At 30.7% G+C, this 22,753-nt stretch overlaps 1 long non-coding RNA gene across 2 annotated transcripts in view; it reads right to left on the bottom strand.

Annotated features, from left to right (window-relative positions):
* Positions 1-542: 542 nt before the first annotated feature.
* LOC132936615 (uncharacterized) overlaps positions 543-22,753 on the bottom strand; it is a 46,331-nt gene continuing 24,120 nt past the window's right edge. Inside the window, exons 1-3 of one of the 2 annotated variants that reach the window (XR_009663495.1) lie at positions 1,605-1,744; positions 978-1,219; positions 543-885 (exon numbers count right to left, since the gene is read on the bottom strand). This is a non-coding gene — a long non-coding RNA (uncharacterized LOC132936615). Of the gene's footprint in view, positions 886-977; positions 1,220-1,604; positions 1,745-22,753 lie in introns of those variants that run through there. The other variant, XR_009663494.1, reaches the window with a different exon arrangement.

A 22,753-nucleotide genomic window follows, 5' to 3' on the forward strand; every position in this document is an offset into this window, starting at 1 on the left:
GTTCGGCGGCCATACAGTGTGACACTTACGGCTGGAACGGGAATTCACCCGGCTGTAGTGGCACCATCGCGGTTAGCCGTAGTCGACGTCGGCCATTTTGGAGCGCACGATTTCGATTATCGCACGCGATGTTTGCAAATCGATATAATCGGTTCGATTGTTGATTTTTTATTATTATGGTTTTTTTTTTTTTTATCGTGTTATGACCGTATAAAATAGCCATTAGGTAACTTACAACCTCTGTACTACAAATTACAATAGAAACCACCCACGACCTACCTATAGAAAATGAATAGCCAATATCGCTGACCACACGTGTGCGTCACTATACCAAGCGATTATATTTTTGTTTTTATTCAGAATGCAACGATGTAAAAATCACACGACTTTCACGTGTACGTATCTAGCACGTACCCACTTCGTGGAAGTAAATTCGTTTTTTGTGGGAAGTATACCTATACAACGCTGTAGGAGTTCAGTTTTCTGGTATATTATTAATTAATGTTTAACCAACGCAAACACAACTATATTACTATACAGATTCAATACACGGCGTCCATCCATGAACTATACATTCAAAAGGAGTTTTCTTTAGATTTCCATAAATTGTACAACATTGCAAAAACGAAATATTATTATACCTACAATCCAAGTGTTTTTCGGACATACGTTAATTGATTTTTTAGTACAACTCGGTTTTGTAAAACTATATGCTAAAGTTAACAAATAATAACGAATGTGCCTAAAGGTAAAAAATCAATCCTCGGTAATAGTTATGATTAAGTGATGTTTGGTTGACCTTTCGCGATGTGCCGTGCTTTATTGTCGTGTCGATATCATGTTCGTACCTATATAGGCGCCTATATCGGTATTGACGTAATGTGCCTATAATGCAAAATAAATAACAATATTATACTAACGGTATTATTATATAGGCACTTATTATAGTGTTTTAGGTGAATAAAAATCATACCTACCAATCATATCGGACAAAAACAATAATTTGCAGAACAACCGTCGTCTATACGAGTAGGTAAGCGCCGCTGAAACGAATCTATCGTTATCGTTGGCCTCTGTGATGCGTCGTCGTTGTGTATTCGCGTTTGACAACGGAACGACCGCGCCGGGTCGGCCATTTTGAATTTTTGAACGCGCCCGAATAAATTGTTCACGAACATTCAAGAACTCTCGTTGTATGACATTAAAATTACTCCGAGCGCTGTAAAACGATTACAAATAGATTTCGTTTTTTACAAATCTACATTTATTTTGCCTTTCAAATGTTTTTTTGGACGATTATAGTTTACACTGCGATTAATATTGCCTATATTATAGCTATATATTACTTATGCGCTATTTACAAACATATTATAGGCATCTATAAAACTGTTTTTGAAAATCCCGTTAAGATGGCAAAAAATTTAGATTTAGGTGGACTACCTGTGTAGGTATAGGTATATTATACATATAGTTACATTTGACATGCCTTTTAGATATATATCGATGATATTATAATATATGACTATAACATTATAATATAAGCAGTTATTACTGATTATTTGATGTTGACCTATGTAGTTTGATATGTAAACCAAACTTCTTACCTCTAACAACAAATATTTTCTTTCGAATATGCTTTTATGTAGTTTGTTGTATGCCCATCTTTATATAAAAAAAGATGTCAGGTTCATATTTGTAATTTCAATTACACGTGTACCTATCGATAATTATTTTGACATTAAACATAATATATGGCTATACACTTAATACGAGTATAATATCGAACAAATATATACATAGTAAATATATAATATAGATGATATTAATTAATAGTCTTTATTAAATTTTCGTTCAATATTATATATATATTGTGTATACGGCATATCTGTATAATATATTATTTACACATGATTGGTAGGTATGATTATGTTTAGCCTATACGTCATATCGTCTGCCACATGAAAAAGTGAGGATATTCAGTTGTGGTATCCGATGACATCATGGAGCTAATTTTTTTATTATTGATATTGCACACTGGTTATATAGTTAGTATATAAATTTGAAGTGGGTATAAAGTCAAATACTCACTATATACACCGTGCAGCTCGTGTAGAGTTGCAGTATATATTCAGTTTATCGTAGTGAGCTATGTGAACTTGGCTTAATATTATATAATATATCCATAAAGACATAAAGCCTATATGTATATAATAGCCAATCGGTTAGAAATTAGAAGTGCCTACGCAGTCTATATATTATAGATACGTTTTTAATGCGAAAAATGGCCTCTTATGTTATTAAAACCATCATTTTCAAATCGTTTATTATTATTTTTTTATCAACGAAATATTCTCAGTATTGTATTACTTTCACCGGACGTATCGTCGCCGTGCGTCGTTTGGTCGTCCGCCATTTTAAAAATCGGATTCCAAAAAAAAAAATATAGCTTTATGTTTTACAGTACCTACCTAGATAAATATGTTTTTTCAAAAAGTTTTTTAAGTTACGAAAATATATTCTAGCTAACTCTATACCCATAATATGTATTTTACGTTTCATTTTACATTCAATATCTTTGAAAATTTCTAAAACAACTTGCAAGTATATTAGCTGGCATATTTTTAGTTGCTAAATATATTTACCGTAGTATACAAATTATACTTATATCTCAGGCAATTCGCTAATTATATATTTATACGTGTATGTATTCAATACATTGTATTGGTTAGGCAGTGTTGCATAGGTAGTAACGTAACGCATATTACAAATTACTGCGTAACGAAATTACTTTTGCAGTAACGCTTTAGTAATTTCATTATATTTTATTTAAAAATTTAAATTAACGCGATAGAGTAACGTGTTATTTTCCAAGTTATTAAAATAAATTATATATGAATGACAAAAACTAGGGGCTAGGATATTCGAGAAAAATTAAAAATCAATAACATTTTTTTATGATTCCGATTATTATTATAATAAATAATAATAATATTTTTATAAGCAACCCAAAAATTAATTTATATACATTTTGTTCATGTATAACATTAAGTCATTAACAATGCACCTACTACTTACTTATTGTCCATTATGGACTGAATTTGTAATTATTATTAAACAAAAAGTAACGTTATTTGTAACGCCCTACTATTTGAATAAACAAGTAAAGAAACGTGATAAAAATAATGTCGGATAACGCAAATGTTATTTAAATAAAAATATTTAATGTAACGAGTGTAACGCGTAATTTTATTACTTTTGAAAAGTAATTTACCCAACACTGTGGTTAGGTTTATTGGTTTATAACGTATTTATAAGTGCTCACTATAGGTACAATTTACATAATTATAATTTCATATAATAAATAATAGATACAATATAAAATAATAAATTGTATACAATTGTGGTATAGGTATAAATGTATTTATACCAAGTATCAATAACTATGGTAAATATATTACGTAACAAAAGGTTAGGTAGGTACAAACACCTATAGTGGTAAGTAGGTAAGTTTCGCGATATCAAAAAAGGGACCAGAAACAGCTGCATGTTATATTATGTGTGAGTATAAAAAACATATTCATATAGGTAGGTAGGTACCTATATATTATGATATACAGTGAAGCCTCGATAACTCGATAACTTCGAATTTTCAATAACTCTAAGGAATATCTTTGCCACTGCAATTTTTTTCACCCCCAACCGATTCGAGTTATCTAGGTTTCACTGTATATGGTGGTTTACGGAAACACTATATAATATATATCTATTATATACCTAGGTACTTAATAATTATATGTTATTATATATTTATGATTTTAAATTAGCTAAATACCTACTACTTGTACAATTATTATTCTCCTGAAGTACTGAGTCATATATTATACGTTTAGGGTCATTTGCTTCATGCCAACATAAATGTCGTCGACGTGCACCGGAAAAACTTGTAAAGTACGTCCAGGCAGCCGTTGCCAAGCAACCATGCGCGTGCGCATTGTGTATACACAGTTTGCTGCGATGGTTGTGTAGAAATATTATATAGATCTTGTATTAAATAATATATGTATATAATATTACTACACATATACATATATATATATACGTGCTGAGGCCAGAGGGTATATTGATTTATGTTTGAGGGTCCGGGTCCCTAACAACCGCCGCCGTTGCCATCCTTTTTGTTATAGCTTTCCATTATTATTATACTTTCCTCGCAGAGTTGCACACCGTCTTTAGGTTCTATATAATAATACTGGTGTCCGGTAATGTCTTGTTAGCCAAAGAATGTCAAGTTTTTATTAAGAACTGGTACTTGCCTTTCCAGTTTTATACAGTATAATAGCCGGTTTAGATATACACCCGTGTTTGATTTCTTACCAATTAATCGATTATTATATAGATACCTACATAGTTATAGTTCATATGACGTATTTTAAAAAAAATATGTTAAGTATAAAATTGAAACTAAAAAAGAGAAATCTTTAAATTTGTAATTATAATTAAAACGAGTTTTTTTCTATACTCGTTGTTTTTCTTCCTTCCAAAAAAAATAATAGAATGGTATCTACCTATAGGCTAAATCCTAAAATATTAAAATAAACGGACCTAAGCCATAATATTATGAGATTATGAGAGACTGTATGATTTATTAAGGAGCTATAACTTTCTATAACAATTATTATATATTATAATATTATGATCAATCCCAACATTTGTCCTTAGTTTTTAATCATTTTATATCTATAGGTAATAGGTATATCTATATATCTAGGTACTTCTTGTACAATAATATTATAGATTTTTTTAAAATTTATGAGTATAATATAATATTAGATAACTACAGGGCCGCAATTAGGGGGGGAGGCTGGGTACAACTTCCCCGGGCGCCAGTATTTTAGGGGCACCAAAATGTTGTTTAATTGTGCAGAATTATTAAAATTTTATAATTTTAATTATTTTAATAATAGTATTATATTATATAATTTAGTATAATAGTATTATATATCTAGTATTATGCTGTTTGAAATTTTAGATTCTGAGTGAAACGATGAATGTATTGATTTTACAATGATGTGTGTTTTTTTTTTTATTTTTTTTTTTTTTTATTTTTTTATTTTTGTGTCTGTGTACACGATAAGTAGTCGAAATAATGCTTCGATTTTCGACTTCAGTATCTTGTTCGATGGGAAAGTGAATATCGTTGGTGCATTGGGGAGGTCAAAATTTTAATTTCCCAGTAGTTTTCAAAAGCGATGTGAAAAACAAAAGAAAAATTAAGGAAAAAACGGGAATTTTTACGCAAAATCGATTTTTAACAAAATCGATTTTGGTTATTGGTGTAACTCTAAAACAAATGACCGTAGATGCATGAAATTTTCACTGGTTGTTTATATTTGCATTTTCTATACACAATACAATTTTGAAAATAATTTGACTTTTTTTGAACTGTTTACGGACATTGTCAGTTTTCAGTTTTTTTAAATTTTTTTTCTATAAATATCAATAAAATTTTATTTGTTGGGTAAAAAAGCTTGAAAATTTATTAGAAGGCTCCTAGGTTATTGTTTCAAAGGCAGATGAAAAAAATTAAAAATCCTTAGTCACAGTTTTTTTTTATACACGTTTAAAGTTCAAATCTTGAAAAAATACGGAAAAATCACGAAAATTTGCAAATTATTTTGAGTTAGAAATTCATAAAAAATTTTCTTTTTAAATCTAAGATTTTAAAATCTAATACAAGATTCCTCATAAGTTTGTCTAACTTTATCAAAAAAAAAATTTCTACAAGAAAGTCAAATTAAATTTTTATGAGCGTTTTAAATTCATATTTTTACAACATTAGATATTCACTCGATTTCTCATGTACCGATTTCCTTATTTTCTTGTAATTCAAAAACGAATAACTGTAGATACATGAAAATTTCACTGAATGTTTATATTAGCATTTCCTATACACCATACAATTTTGAAAATATTTTGACACTTTTTGAGCTGTTTACGGGCATTTTCAGTTTTCAATTTTTTTAGTTTTTTTTTTCTATAAATATCAATAAAGTTTTATCTGTTGGGCCAAAAAGTGTAAAAATTTAATACAAGACTCCTGATATATTTTTACAATAGCAGTTGAAAAATATTGAAAATACATAGGCACAGTTTTTTTTTTATAAGCATTTAAAGATCAAATTTGGACAGAATTTATCAAATTTATAATTTAATAAATATTTTGTAGTTAAAAATTTATAAAATGTTCAACTTTTATAGCTAAGGATTGAAAATTGAAAACAAGGCTCCACGTAAATAGGTTATTTATAAATTACTTTATTCACAATAATATCATCAAATATACTTGGTAATATCATAGGCTGACTGACCGTTTTCGCTCAGAATCGTTTTTCTTATACAATGATATTATATCATTGAATTCAAATTTAACACCATCCATTACAGTGACCCACTTGTAACCTACTGTACAGCAGAGCGACATCCACTTATCCACCTTTTTTTAAATTAATATTAATTTGCATAGTTTTATATAATTTTATTTTATTTATTCATGAAGTATACCTACTTAAATATGTTAAAAAAACAACTTATATGATGAATTATAAGCAAGGTTTAAGTGACATAAATTCAAATGTATCTTTGCGAAGAGAGGATCAAGCAATTATACTAAACAATATTTTTTAAAAAAAGCATACATTGTAAAACAAATATTCTTTTCTGTGCTCAAAATCTAAAAGGTAAATGAGGTTCTATCTTCCATATTTTCCGTGGATAGTCCCCATTACAGTCACCGGCCAAATGGCCATTTGTAATATACTGCACAGCAGAGCGACTTCCACTTACTTCTTTAAATTTTAATTTAGTGTTGTATACATAAATATATATTATACATTTTAATAATACATATTTATTTACAAGACACAATAGACATATTATTACCCAAATTCCATAGATACTTAATTACTGTCACTTTTTACACGTTCTCACGGCTATAATAAGTGTGTGAAACGTAAATATTTTGTAGGTATATAATATGTTTTTATAAAAACCAGCAGCGCTATTCTTTCTTATTGCCGCCACTATAATATATATACAATATACATTTTAAATTCATAGAGCACAACTTATCCATATTATATTAAACTCGTTGTGTTTAATAATTGTATACCTCGGAGGTCGTTTTAAATTAAAATAAAATAAAATAAGAATACAATTTAAACTGCCGTTGGCTGACACGAGTCCTAATCTGCATAGTTTTAATTTTACGAATTTTCCTTGCTTAAATAGGTATTTATTTTTTTAACTTCTAAGAGGGTAAGTGTAAATGTGTAATGCTTATTTCGTGGTAAGGCATGTTTGTGCCCAATGATCCTCATGCACCCCTGATAAACACTTGGATATTTGATAAACCTTCTAATTTAATATTGTCAACACACTATAGGAAACTACTTGCTTTCTTTCTGTGACTCATATCTAGCAAGCCAGCATGGCAAATTTACGTCAATTTGCTTGTTATCTAACTTACAAATAATCACAATAATATGTGTTTGTTCGTTAATATTCTCCCAGTCCCAATATTTCAATTTTTTTATGATGTGTGAACATTTTTTAATTTTAATATTTTATCATAACTCACATACAAATTGTAAGACCTATCGTAAAAAACCAACGCACAAATTACAAACTCATATAATGTTCTTAACTTGCTCCCAAGTCTGATAATAAGTGAATAGTAAATATACACTAGTTTTGAAGCTATAACAACACAATTTTGGTTCTGCTAAACACAAAATTGTTATTTGCTCGTGAGTATTAGAGAAACAAAACTTAATAAAATAGTGTGCTGATGATGTCATAACTACATATATATTTTGAATACCTTATATAAATGTATCATTCGTCTTATGAAATACCTATTTAAATAATAATAAATATTATTATGTGCATTAATTATCACAAACATCGACGCACGTAAAGGTACCTATATACGATTTTTATACAACACGAAAACATACTCGTACGTTGTTATTTTCGTTTAAGACAAAAAATGTTGAAATATAATTAAATAATATGTAGGTAGCTCTACAACACAGAGGGCGTACAGAAATATTTTAAAAAATTTGACCCGGGAATAAGTGTTTGGCCGTGAGACGGAAATCGGACAACGTTGTGTCGTCGTCGTATATAATATTATTATCTTGCCTACTCGGTTACTCGTCTTATTGGTGGGATGCGTTGTGTAATATTTTGTGTTCGAAAATAATATTATGTACCATAACATTTTTACAGTCACTGCGCGCGTCTATAATAATAATAATAATATGTACACTACCCACGGAGGTCGTTATTTTGTCGATGCGCAGCGCTTCTGCGCAGTACCTACACACAAAGAGAATAATATTATTCCCAGAGTTCTGCGCATTGAGTATTCGTCTGTTCGGCTTGCACACGACGGCGATGCCGAGCAGAGGGGTCCGCCGTCGTCGTGTAAACACATACACACTTACACACAATACATATATACAATAAATATACATATATATATATGTATACGATATCATTTTAAGTATATAGCGTGAACTGTGGGAAACACATGTTGGGTAATGTCGACCCCACGCCGACGCCGAACCATCTGCTCGACCCCTCCGTTATTACCACTATCCCCCTCCCGCCGCACCCGGCCCACAATTACCCCTCGTCGATACTCCGAAAGCAACGGCTTACGACGACCCGTTGGGTATGTGCGGTGGCGTGAGTGCATGCGCGTGCGCGCGCGGGCAATGGCGGCCCGCGAACGCCCGCTCCCGTAAACAAAACCGCCGCCGCCGTCTACTGCGCAGAAGCGACTAGCTCGCTGTTGTTGACCTGCCGGCGGCGCTGCGCGTGCACGACCAAAGACCTTGGCAAGCGTCGCGCGTGGCCGGGCTCGAGAAACGGGCGCTGTCGCCACCACCGCCGCCCCGCCCGCTATGCCACCACCCCATCGCACCAACAACACCTCTCCACCGCACTGTCGACGACCCATCAAACTTCCACCGCCCGCCAACCGAGTGCAGGCCGCACCGAAACGGTCGCCGTGCCACATACTTTCCCCCGAAAACGACGGCCCGCATGCACGAATACATGCCGTGTGAACGTGAGGCACGTGTCGCACACTCGCGCTGTAATAATACTAACAAAATATGATTTCAAGTACACAACGCTGTATTTTTTTTAAAATTATTTTTCGATTTTAAATTATAATACGTTATAAAACGTTACCGACTATACTGCGGCTACTTTTCCAATATAACTTATAACCTCCTTAAAAGCATTTTGAATTTATTCATTTTGGTACCATTATTAACTGTAATATTATGACGTAATCTCAATACATAACAGATGCAACGAAAACTATAATTTTTACTCCTTTTTAATAGTTTTCATAGCCGGGATGTTATGCAATGAGAAACAGACAACGTCGTAGTTTATACTATAAAATAAAAACTTTAAACCATAAAATATTAGCTAATATATATTACACACACGTCATGCTATCTGCTCACCTATATACCTCTCCATAAGTTTAAAAAAATATATAAGCCGATTAACAATGATTGTTTACATATTTTTAATTTACAAATGGTTTAAGTATTCTGACAAAGGGCACATGTATCAAATTCTTGTATACATTATGCACATACGACATACCTATACCGGAAAATTATATTAAAATACATATTATTTACTCGTTAAAAAGGTATTCATTTTTAACTTAAATTATATTTTTTTAGCCTATATAGTATATTTATTTATTTCGTCTACACGTTTCTAATATCACAATATCGATAATATTTTTCGCAGTAGTATAAAATTTCTCAAAGCTGCAACCATGATGTAGTATTTTAATAAATATAACCCTTGTAGGTATAACAGAATATTACGGTGAAAATTTACTATAGGTACGCACTATGTCCCTATATGCACCTGGAGTGATGAATGGTATTTATTTATGAGCATGTATATACCTATTATTTTAGTATCTATGATGTATACAGCATGTATATATATATATTTATATTTATATGTAGGTATACATGCCCGATATTTATAGCTGTGACAAAAAAGGTTTTTGAGTGTAGAAAATCACAATATTCTATAATATATTTTTGTATAAATATATATTTTTCTTTTATCTATTCAATAGAAAAGATTACAATTTGTACGTCCCGTAGTATTAGTATTTACAAATGTGAAACGAGTTATACAATATTACCATTTGTCGTATATAAACTTATAGATTTTGTTTGTGTGCCTATACTATATTATTTACTGAGAAATAAAATGACTTAGGTAGTATTATGAAGCCAGCAGATCGCTGACGCTTAATCTACCTATATGTAATGTATTATCATTATATATGTAGTTATGTAAACCTAAAAGTTATATTCAGAATTATTGGTTTTTTGTTTTCACAAGAATCGTTTGAATAGCAACATAAGTATGAACAACGTTATAATTTATTATAAAAATCAGTGGTATTCATTCGTTTTATAATGATATACCTAATAGATATTTTATACTATAATATAATTAAACTAATATTTTATACTAATATACAGTCAACTATTGTATCTATTAAATAAGCTCTTTTGATAAACTCTTTCCTATAATCATATTCCATTTAAATTGTATTCGGACGTAGATAACAGACATATTATAATAAAATAATTAATGTATATATCTAGTCTAAATTAATTTTATCGGTGTTACTATATTATAAGATGAATAATAAAGAACTTTTACAATATTAAGCAATGTATATAGTATACTTATACAAACAGTATAATATTATTATACAATTTAACATAGGTATTTTTTCTTATAATAATTCTACATCCCACTATATAGTCGCTCGGGCGAGTGAAATCAGTTTTACCCAAAAATGTATAATGTACGTCCATCATCCGGGAGACCATAAATTCATAATATTAGACCAAATCTTGGGCGAAAGATATCGGGACGACCTTTATCGATTTGTTGTTTATCTGCAATAGTGCAATAGACTCATTTTGAGGGTGTCTTAGATATGCTTAACACCTACAGTCTTAAAATTATCAGCCGTGACCTCATAATATATATGCTATTCGTGGTTAATTAGTTCTAATTTCCTTAATATTATAAAAATAATAAAAAGCAGAAACCTATCACTAAATATGTGATTATACTGAATGGGGAACGCTAGGAAATGAAGTAGTTCGTCATACGATCCTAGTCATAAGTTTTCATTATAACTGAAAGAAATAGGAGGTTGCAGGCTTGCGGAACCCCAGAATTTCCATTTAAGTGGCGCCCCTGTGTTAGATTGTTGGACGATTGGTGTGATAATATAATATATAAAATATATATTTATAAATATAGAATATACCTACGCGTCTTACATAGGTACATAATATAATGTATATATATAAATACAAAAAGGTTTCTGACCTTCTCTTCGGAGTATACAGCACTAAGATACAATGTATAATACGCGTACGGCCATATTATATTTTATACGTACCTAGTACCTACCTATACTACCTAGTAGGTAGTCGTTAGTGGTTACGTGCAGCGTTTCGAACGAATATTTTCATATTTTTTTCTTGTACAAACTATATACAACGTACAAACTATATTATAGCTTGTATAGTGGGGGGTGGGGGGGGGAATGCAGTTGAACCGATATTCCGTCGCATTCGGCGTCCCCTCGAGACCGTATGTCCCCCGTAGCCCCGTCCAATCAACACATATACCCACAGTGCACTACTGCACTCCTATAAAGTCACTGTAATAGCTATAACAAGGCCTTGTGAGTAGGCGGAATTGTGGGCTTAAATAGTAATGCTTATGACGTTTCCTGTTTTTCTCGTTATAATTAAGTGTAAAACACTAAAACATTATTACTTAATGTATTTTACGATTTTAAAGTGTACCTATATGAATATGACTAATTTATAATTTATATTTAGTTAACAACATAAGTGCTGTAATGTGCTAGGCTCTAATGTTTGCATGTATAGGGCAATGACTTTGTGTAAGCTCAAAGAGATGATTTTTTTTCATACATAATTCGATAATTTATAATATTAGGTATAAAAAAAAATTATATTATATTTACAATATATATTTAAGATGTAGACTTAAGTAATAACAAATAGAAAAAAAAAACCCCGTAAGATTAGTCAAATATCAAATTATAAAATAATATTATAGCAATTATTTAAAAAGTGTCATTAAATATTGGTACCAATTGTGCAAACAAGATAAAATATCGAAAATCCCATAACTGTAGATACAATACTAACACTGTAGTAGGCACTCCCAATTAAAAAAGTAGAACCACTCAACAATCAAACTAAACCATGATATTTAGGTATAAGCTATCTTAGTTTGGAAATAATAACACTGAACAAGTATATTATATTATAATATTACGTAAAAATGCATTCAAGTGATGGGATTTTTATGTAATTTTTAAACTTATGTACAATTTTTACGTGATACAAAGATTTAATTTTTGATATGGTTATAACTCACCACCACACTGATTATAATTTATCATACTAACACTTGTCACAATATTCAAAAATTGGTTTATTTAATACAAATTTACGTACCTATCTAAATACAAAAATTAATAAATTACGTGTTATCTCGTGAAAAAAAATTTTTGAATATTTCAACTTGATATTATATACATATGCCATTATTATAACAAAATAAAATACTTCAAATATTTTTCATAGTGAAAATAAGTAATATAATCAAATTATCCTTTTGCTTATAGATATATGTCGTACGACATTCTGTGGGTATAATTTTGTTCTCAGATACCTAGTAAGTAGTAAGTTGTAATTTAAAATCACGTCTGAAGTCAACAACTCGCGTCGTTATAATGTATATCTAATTATCTAAGAATCTGTAGTTTTAAATGGATATTAAAATTTTTAGAGGATTATTATAATTTTATGTTTTTTATCTTAGACCTATATACGTGCTGCAACAAATAGACAAACAACATAATCACCCAAAATAATGTTTTTATTTTTTTTTGTATATTTGTACCTATTATATTTTATATTGGGTATATAGGTATATACCTATTTGACTTTAAAAATAAATAATATTTTTCTACAATTAAATAATGACTACATTTTTTAAGAAAAAAATTAAACAACATTTTAATGCCAAGATCATTCCCTATAATTTTACTCTAAGATTTCTTAAAAACCAACCAAACCTGATTTCGTGTTAACACGTTTTGTCGATATTGAGTGTAGGTCAGATGGAGAGAGGAAACGAATGGTGCGTTGACATTCTCTTAAACTTAATATTTAAATATTTAATGGGTAATATATTAAATAATTGGTAAGTATACATATATGTTAACCAATCAATGTTTTTGTTACTGCATTCTAATTATAAAATTATTATCGAAAGATAAAATTGTATTTGTTTATTAGGAAATTTCAGATATATAGCCAATTATAGCCTCATATTAAAATTATGCTGAAAAATTACATTTGCCATAGCACAGACAGTACCTACTTAAGCCTAAAGTACTCAGCCTGTATATATGGCTAATGTATATGTACAAAAATGAAATGTATACCTAATAACAAGCCAAATTATACTTATTTATTTATTTATTTATTGAAAAACTAATTATTAGAATATAATTTATTGACTATTGTGTTACACGAATAATATTATTGTTACATATGTAACATTTTTCATTTTTATTTTTAATATTACAAGAATAAAATTCAAAACGACTGTAATTCTGATTTTTAGAAAATGTTTCATTGTAAAAACATTTATTTAAGTCTTATAGGTTGTTTTTTTTGAACATTTTGAAATATCATAATTTTTGATAAGTGATGTTGATCAAGTCGTAAAAAACTTTCGTTAACTTTCAAATTCAAAAAATAAAACTTTTTAAATATTTTATTAGCATTTTTAAATAAATTGGTAGGTGCTTGCAGATAAAATCTAAATATTATTTTAAATCACTATACGAAAAATGTGTCTTTTTTTCAATAAAATTTATTTTTTCTATCTATTTGATATAATGACACGTATGCCAACTCAATAATAGTAATAATAATTTAATATTATTATGTATAAAAAACAACGACAACAGGTCAAGGGATCGTATTACAAACATTACACAACAAACACTAATTAATAATCTACTATATAATATAATTTAATTAGAAGCCAGCGAGAATAACAACTCGTCGTAACGATTTGATGAACAAAATTAGGTAATCAAATTTGTTGCAAGATGTTTGAACTCTGAACGTCATTGATATTTTATCTACTCGCTTTTTATTTACTGCGTACGACCAAATCATTTTATTATTATTTTTTATCCATCTCTTCTATATTATAATATAAGAACTTAATTATTAATCTCTCTGTTCTGAATTTTACCTATATCGTTCACACACATTGCGCAATATAGTTGTTGATTTTTACATGACTACTAGTAATATTAAACACAATATACATTTTGCTATGATATAATACTATTATTGTAACCTACGCCCAAATATAATACATATGGTATTAGTTTAACATTATAGTATAATACTGTACGAGTATCGTGGCCCATTACAATGTATTTTACCCGAATCCTCGTATATTAATGTTGTACTATATTATACCCAATAATATGTCAAACTTATTTCTGTCATGACGTTGAATAACAACACGACACCAACCGCTGACGCTTTGACGGAATTCGACGTTTGGTCCCGGCACTGCGCAGCTGGCGGGATATCGGCCGCCGTGTCTAAAACCGTCTCTGCTCCCCTGGATCGCATCAGAATGCACATGCAGGTATGTGTGTTTGCGCCGACGCGGCCGTGGCGTGTAGGTACAGGGTGATTAAAAAAGAACTCCTCATCTTTGAAAATCCGTATTTATCTGCAAAAGAAACGCGATGGAACGATCTAAAAAAAATGACGTGTCTCAAATATATAACACGCACATTGTAGAAAAACATCGCGGAGGGTAAGATCTGCAGGGCTTGAGAAGAGAGCTCTTTCCCACCAGCATCTTATAACATGCAGAGCTGCCCGGCGGCCGGTCGTCGTGGCCTGTGTGGTAGGTACCTTTTTTACAAATAGGCATAGACAGACATAAATGCCAATCGGGTAGAAATCTCACGGAAACCAAATGTAACTTCAGAAAGTCCACTGATAGCCCTTATATAGCCGTTTCTTCTTTGCAGAGATCTCGATTTTCAGAGATGTGGTGTAATTTTTGAATCATTGTGTAGTGTTTAATATAATATTATACTATGAACATACTATTATTATTATTATTATTATTATTATTATTATTAACCTTTTGGGCGGCCTATGCTATATTGTATATGCTATAATCGCCGGCCGAAACAGAAAAAATGTTTTAAAAACCGGTATAACGTTTATAAAACGATATCCCAGTCATCGTCCGAAATGAATATAGTGTGCTGGTAATTACCTGTGCCTAGTTTATATACCTTAATAATACCTGTTATACATGTGTATATAATATACTACTTGCAGCGGATACGACGGGCGGACGTGTTTACGATTTTATCGTGGTAAAAAACGATAGCAGCCTATATGTATGCCTATTAAAATGTGGCCGAAAAGAATGTTTTTAAATTATGTTCCGCCCGTCGTAGTTTCCACAGCATATACGAATAGGCGCGACTTTATTATTCAAATGATTTCGAAACACATCTCGCTCGTCTATATTATAGATGGATACCTGCTGCGACACCGGTTAGGTTATATAACTTACAATACCTGCAGCCATTAAAAATTATAAAATATAATATACAAACCCGAGGACACCGCGATGACGTGCACAATTAATGTACATAATATACAAAGTAGTGGATACTGGAATAAAAATAAAATATTATATTATTTTTGTATTATATACATATCCCATAACAGGTAATATATAAGTAGGTAGGCGTAAATTAATATTATAGTGATGATATCTGATGGCTTCATGCGCGCTTATATTATGTTGTATAAGTGTGTGTGTGTGTGTGTCTGTGTCTGTAAGTGTGTAGAATAAACATAAACAGGAATAGAAAATATAGAAAATATAGAAAATATTACGATGACCGATTAAATAAAAATACCGAATAGACTTAATTTAATTTGTCGTCACCAACAATTTACAGTGCTATCGGATGTACGCAGACAGTATAAGTACCTACTGTTGCATATATAGGCAGCGCGATAATAATTTATATTGTACAACTTGTTCATTGTGATATTTGAATTTCCTTGGCTTTATAGTTTATACAATGCAACTCATAACTTCAAAGTAATAATATAATGCCGACTGTCCGACTACATCAGTTGGGATCAGGGCCGGGATTTGACGGGGGGTTTTAAGGACACATGCCCCGGGCAGCAGATGTTTGGAGGGTATCCGGATGCCGGAATAGTATAAAAATTGTTTTAATGAAAGTGATGCACCGGATTTTTTTTATCATTTGGTGAAATTATAAACGATCATTTGCAGGGAAAAAATCAAGAAAAGTACCATATTTATAAAAATGTGTGTCTATTTAACAGTTTTGATTTAAAAGGATGTCAGCGCAATAGTTGTTTTCTCTCTCAGACCCACGCACAACATGGATAAAACGCTTTCACCTAAAATAGTTGTTTTATGATTTTTGAATAATCTTGAGTAAAATTAACTATTACAAAAATTATAGAGGATAATATTTTTGACGGTATGACGTATCGATTTTATATTTTATTGTTATTTGATTTTGTATTCGACATTCAAAATAAACAAAAAAAAATTGTAAATTTAAATAATGTTTAAATTGTTATGAGACAATATTTAGATAAATCGATATGTCATACCCTCAAAATTATTATTCTTTATCGTTTTTGTAATGTGTGATTTTACTCTAAGATTACTTAAGAACATAAAAAAAATGATTCTGCGTAAATACGTTTTATCTGTGTTTATCACGTGGGCCAGAGAGAAAACAAATAGCTATTAACTATCCTCATTAAAATTGTACTATTTACTGTGTATAATAATTTGAAAGTATTAAGTTTAATTAAATTGTAATTATAATTTACTATTAATGTAACAGTATGAAGGTTGGATTTCAAAACTGTAAAAAATAAAATGTTATGACATTAATATAGGTACTTATTTTTACTACTCAAATAATAAAGGTTTAATAAAGTTATTATAATATTGCTATCCTAAAATGAATTTTAAAATTACGATACATGAACAGAGGTATTCCAAACTTAAAATAAACACGTTTTCGGTAAATAGTTATAACGTTCAAGTTTGCAATTTTTTATTTTTTTCCTTAAATACTTAAGTATTGGTTTTTTTAATTTTTTAACTGCTAGGGCACTAAAAACAGATTTCCCCCATTAGTCCAAATCCGGTCTAAATCCGGCCTTGGCGTGGACATAAAAACATTAAAACATAAAACCTTAACTCTTCTAAAAACTTTCAATAGGTCCCCCATTTAAATTCGTGTTATTAATTAATAATTATGTAATTCATTAGTCGCTAATGCTAATAGGACCTGACATTTGAATTTTGTTGGAATATTTCGACACCACTATTTTAAAATATCGAAAATCAATAATTATTTACTATTCACAATAATTGTTTTGTGGACGTTAAAACGTTTTTTCCTCACTTTTAATTTTAACGAAGTGTTGTTAAAACTTTTACATTTGTATGCTTAATAATGAGTGACTTTCAAAGAGATATTTATATTAAGTGAAAACAACTAAAACTTATAGAAGAATGGAATAAATTGTCAATATTTCGAAAGAAGTTTTTAAATAATATGTGATAATTTGAGTTAGTATATATTATTACTATTCTAGTATTTTACGTCTTAACTTTGTTATTATGTGAATTATACAAAACTAAATATGTAAATTATTTTAGTTGTTAATAATACAATGCTTTCATAATAATTCTCGCAGAAAATTATAAAGTAAAAACAGAGCAATTAAAATGACGTGTTTGTTGGTCGTTTTTTTTATCACAGAAATGAAAACTGAAAAATAGTTGTTCTTCACACATCGCGCGTTTAGAGGTCATTACGTTTTTTTCAATTTAATTAGGATACCTAAACCTAATTAAATATGAATCGTATGTAAAATCCGTTTACGAATTCGAATAATCTCAAGCAGGTCAGCGGTCACTACGATAACCCATTTTAAAAGGAATATAATCTAATATAATTTTAGTATTGGAATGATGTAATTTTTGTAGTTAATAAATAATAATTCAATGGAAAATAGAATAATTACTGGTACCATGCATGATTAGATAGTATAATAAGAAATAACAAACTGGCGTTTCGTAATCTCCCAATCTTCATTTATGGAGCTGATTGAACATATTATATAGTCACGTGTCCGAACAATGTGATTCGTTAAGCGCGTCTTGAGCAATAGGGCAAAAGGTTATATATTCATTTGATATAAAAATTACATTAGATATTTTTCTTTTTAAACATATTAAACCACAAGGTTATAAGCTAAATTCAAATTATTCACACTGCAGTCAATTAATACATTTAGATTTTTTTTTAAATTCAACATTTTAGTTTATTAACATTTTAAATTTCGTTTCATAGTACCTATAGAAGAGAGATTTTGGTATATTTTGTGGGATTTATTTCTGGCCTCTAAATAATTTAGACAGCGTGTACCTACGTCAACGTTAGGGAATATTATTATTTATTATTAACTGTGAATAAGCTGTGATTAGCGATTATACCATTACATTTGGATTTGGATTTGTCGTATAGGTACATATTACTATATTAGTACCTATCAGCATCTACCTCAATGTGCACGAGTTATTACATTTGTATTTTGTAATACCTAAATAGAATATACTCAATAAATATGTTATTGCACATTAATTTAATTCAAGATGTAATCCAAAAGTAACTTGCGTACAGGTGAATTTTTAATTCACATTAAATACAATTTTGTTGGTTTATCGAATTTAATCTTACTGAATACAGTAAATACCTATTATTCTCTTCGAATGAAAAATGCGTATAAACAACTCATTTATGCGCATTAATATTTTTGGAAGGTATTTCAAACTTTCAAATTCTATACCATAATAATAATATACCTATCATTTGTATATCATTTGAAATAAAAAAAAAAAAACATTCACGTTATTGGTTATGTATGGTTTCTAACTTTATATCAGTACGTACGAATCGAAATAATTCTAATGCGCATTAACTTAAAAAAAAAAATCGACTATAGTTTATACGAAAAATAATAATACTGTTAGGTCAAGGAACGGTTACGTAATACAGATCACACACGTGGGTAAGTATGTCGTGTGTGCAGTAAAACGTATTATTTATGTATATTATTATTTATTACAAGTTACCAGGGCTTGCAAACGTTATAATAACGTTGTGATTATAACGTTATATTTGACGAAAAACGATTGAAATTTGTAAACACAATTATAACGAAAATCGATAGTCAAAACTAATTATATACCGCAAAACAAAACATAACGATTAACAAAATATATTTTATAAATCATTAAACAAAACATAATGAAAAACGTAATTTATAGAATATCATTAAACGAAAAATAACGCAAAACGTAATTTATAGAATATCATCGAACGAAAAATAATGCAAAACGAAATATTTTGAATTCTATTTAAAAGGTCTATTAATTGGTTTCGTAGAGACATTTATTTCACGCAAACAATCTAAGAATTGATTATATTATATTCCGTATCCTGGCCATTTCTTACCCGCATTATCGAAACTTGTATAACGTTTTAATTCTAAATACCGATAAACTAGAAAACAAAAATTGTGAATATCATAAAACTGATATTTTTTTTTTCAAACGTAAGTTACGCAACACGGTCAATTGAAACAGGTAAACCTATACCCACCGAATACGTTATAGCGTCGTCTCATATTATAACGTTATATGATATACCTATACGGTGTGGGTATTATTTCGTTAGGTCCTAGCCGCCCGTGTAGGTACATCGTATAATATCGTAGGTAGGCAATACAATATTTTGGGGCGTGCTGCAGCTGGGACGTGTGTCAACCGCGAGTTTAAAATATTATATACGTAGGCAACTACCCATCCGGTGGGTTGCCGCATTTAAATGAAAATAATATTATTATGCGTGGTATTGCGTTAGCAGACCACCAGTTCTGAAAGAAATAAAAACCAAGACCGCGATGTGACGATAATACATATCAGAATATTGTGAGAACGTGGTTCTCTGCAGCGGTGCGCAGTATACGGATACCCATATATAATATGTAGGTACACGATATTTTAAGAGAAGGATAGAAACACGACTAGCCCGTATTATATTCTATAGTAGGTACATAAACATGGCAGTTGCAGCGGGACGGGACTCGTCCTTTGTGTTCTATACACCCGTCGTGTGTGAAGCTTATATAAATTATGTGTACACATTTTTTTTTCGTTTTTTTTTTTTTTCGTTTTTATAACGTGAGCGGGAACAAAACGTACAAAACAATATAGGCATTATTTATTATATTACGTGGCCGCGATGTGTGTATATGATACGACTGCGCCGCCACAACCGCTATTATACTATATAGCGTATAGAATCCATTATTACATTATTGTGTTCAATAATATAAGTCTCCGTCTATTATACAGCGTGATGCAGGGAGAAACATGCACAACTCCGAGATTTAGATCGGCCCTCTGTGGTTCTTATTTTTAGTATCACGCCACTATCGTCATTGATTTTTGTGTGACAAGCTTTATGTACCAGCTAAGGTTTCAAACGCCAACCCACGCGTTGTTTTTAATTTTAAGAGGACGTCACACCCACATGTGTTGACTCCGTCTTACACACGTACGACATAGACAAAACGCGTTTACGCAGTCTGAGTAGAACTCGCTGAATATTGGTTTTAGAGTAAAAATACCTATTATTAAATTGAATTGTGACAATATTTCTGAGGGCAAGACGTTGTTTAAAAAGTTAAAAATGTTCAACTTTTTACTATTTCTAAACGATGTAATAAACGTTATATTGGGTATAATGGAAAAAACGCAAAGTGCCGTCCCCAGAAATATTATCACAATTAAATTTTATAATAGGTATTTTTACTCTAGAACTATAATTGAGCTAGTTATACTCAGACTGCGAAACGCATTTTATCTATGCCATACGTGTGTATGACGGAGACCTCACATGCGGGTGTGACGTCCTCTTAAATTCTTAAGTAGGACATTTTTTTTTTCAACGTTTAAATTATTGTAAATATATTATTGTTATTTCAAAGAAATTGTATGTTTAATTGACGGCAATATTATAACACTCTACTTTACACATATTTTACAAGCATAGCATATTATGTAATATTATAATTTTATGCCTTATTCAAAGTATATTATATACTTATATACGTACCTACATGTTTTGAAGTTTCGAACCTATGAATAGGACACTAAATAGTTTAAAATTTAGAATCGATAGACGTGGTAATTTTTCGAGAAATATTCTACTGTAAAATATCCATGTGTCTAACATCCAATGTCTAGTACAGAAGTTTCTATTATAAGATAACACATATGTCTAACAGATGTTAGGCAAAAGAATCCACGAAAACGTTAATTTGACTCTCCTAGAAATATAGGTAGAAAAAATATAGTTTTTCGTCACTACAACCAAGCGGCTTGAGGCTAAAATTAGAGCGAAACCACTTAAACCCAAATTAAAAGAGGAGAACTACACTTTGCTTTTGGCTGAACGCCAGTTTATTCTCTATTATTTTTCTCTCAAGTAAGGTTCATAGCTATTTGAAAAATGTTGAATGGGTATAGCGCGTTCATTTATAAACATTTTAACACGCCAATAATATTATATATGTAAATTAACTAACTATATATATATATGTATATATATACGAATAGAATTTATATCGAACATTATAAATTAGATATTTATAAGTATCGGTTTATTACATTAATCAATTTACAATCGTTTGCGCATGCGGTACAACTAAAACAAAAAGTGAAAACGATCATAATACAGATAGGAAATTAATAATGTAGGTACACGATTGGTTTTTTTGTTTATGACATTTACCATTCGCTAGGTGTTTAAAAAGAGTAAAATATAAGGGAGCTGAGATAATTTTCGATGCTGAGTAGAAAACAATATGGCATGGTTCCAAGCATTGCCAACTCGGGATAAAATAGCGAACAGAAAATCAATACCTTTCGGGTCAAACGCGGTGCTGCAAGGCAAGTGTATAACGCGCAGATTGTCGTTTTTTGTTCGTCGAGGGTGTTTTGTACACGTTCTCTCTCTCTCTCTTTCTCTCGCTCCCTCTCACTCTGTCTCTGTCTCTCACTCTCACACGCACACACGCACACACGCCACTCACTCGCTCCTCTCTCCGAGTTTTAAACACAAACAGATTCACTACACACGAATATGTACACGTTATACGCGCGTGGACTGTGGACTGGTCCATCGAACCATTTATTTGGGGTAAGGGATCTTCGACGAGTGCCGGTAGATTTACCCAACGGTTGCCACGGTGATTTAATATTTTGGACCATCGCCGCCGCCGCCGCCATGCCAGTGGCGTCCGGTAGACCTATATCGATCGCCCCCGCCCGAAACCACTGCGTTGGTTGCGCCGCCGACAGACAA

The sequence above is a fragment of the Metopolophium dirhodum genome, chromosome 1 (assembly GCF_019925205.1).
Source record: "Metopolophium dirhodum isolate CAU chromosome 1, ASM1992520v1, whole genome shotgun sequence".
In the NCBI taxonomy this organism is placed as follows: domain Eukaryota; kingdom Metazoa; phylum Arthropoda; class Insecta; order Hemiptera; family Aphididae; genus Metopolophium; species Metopolophium dirhodum.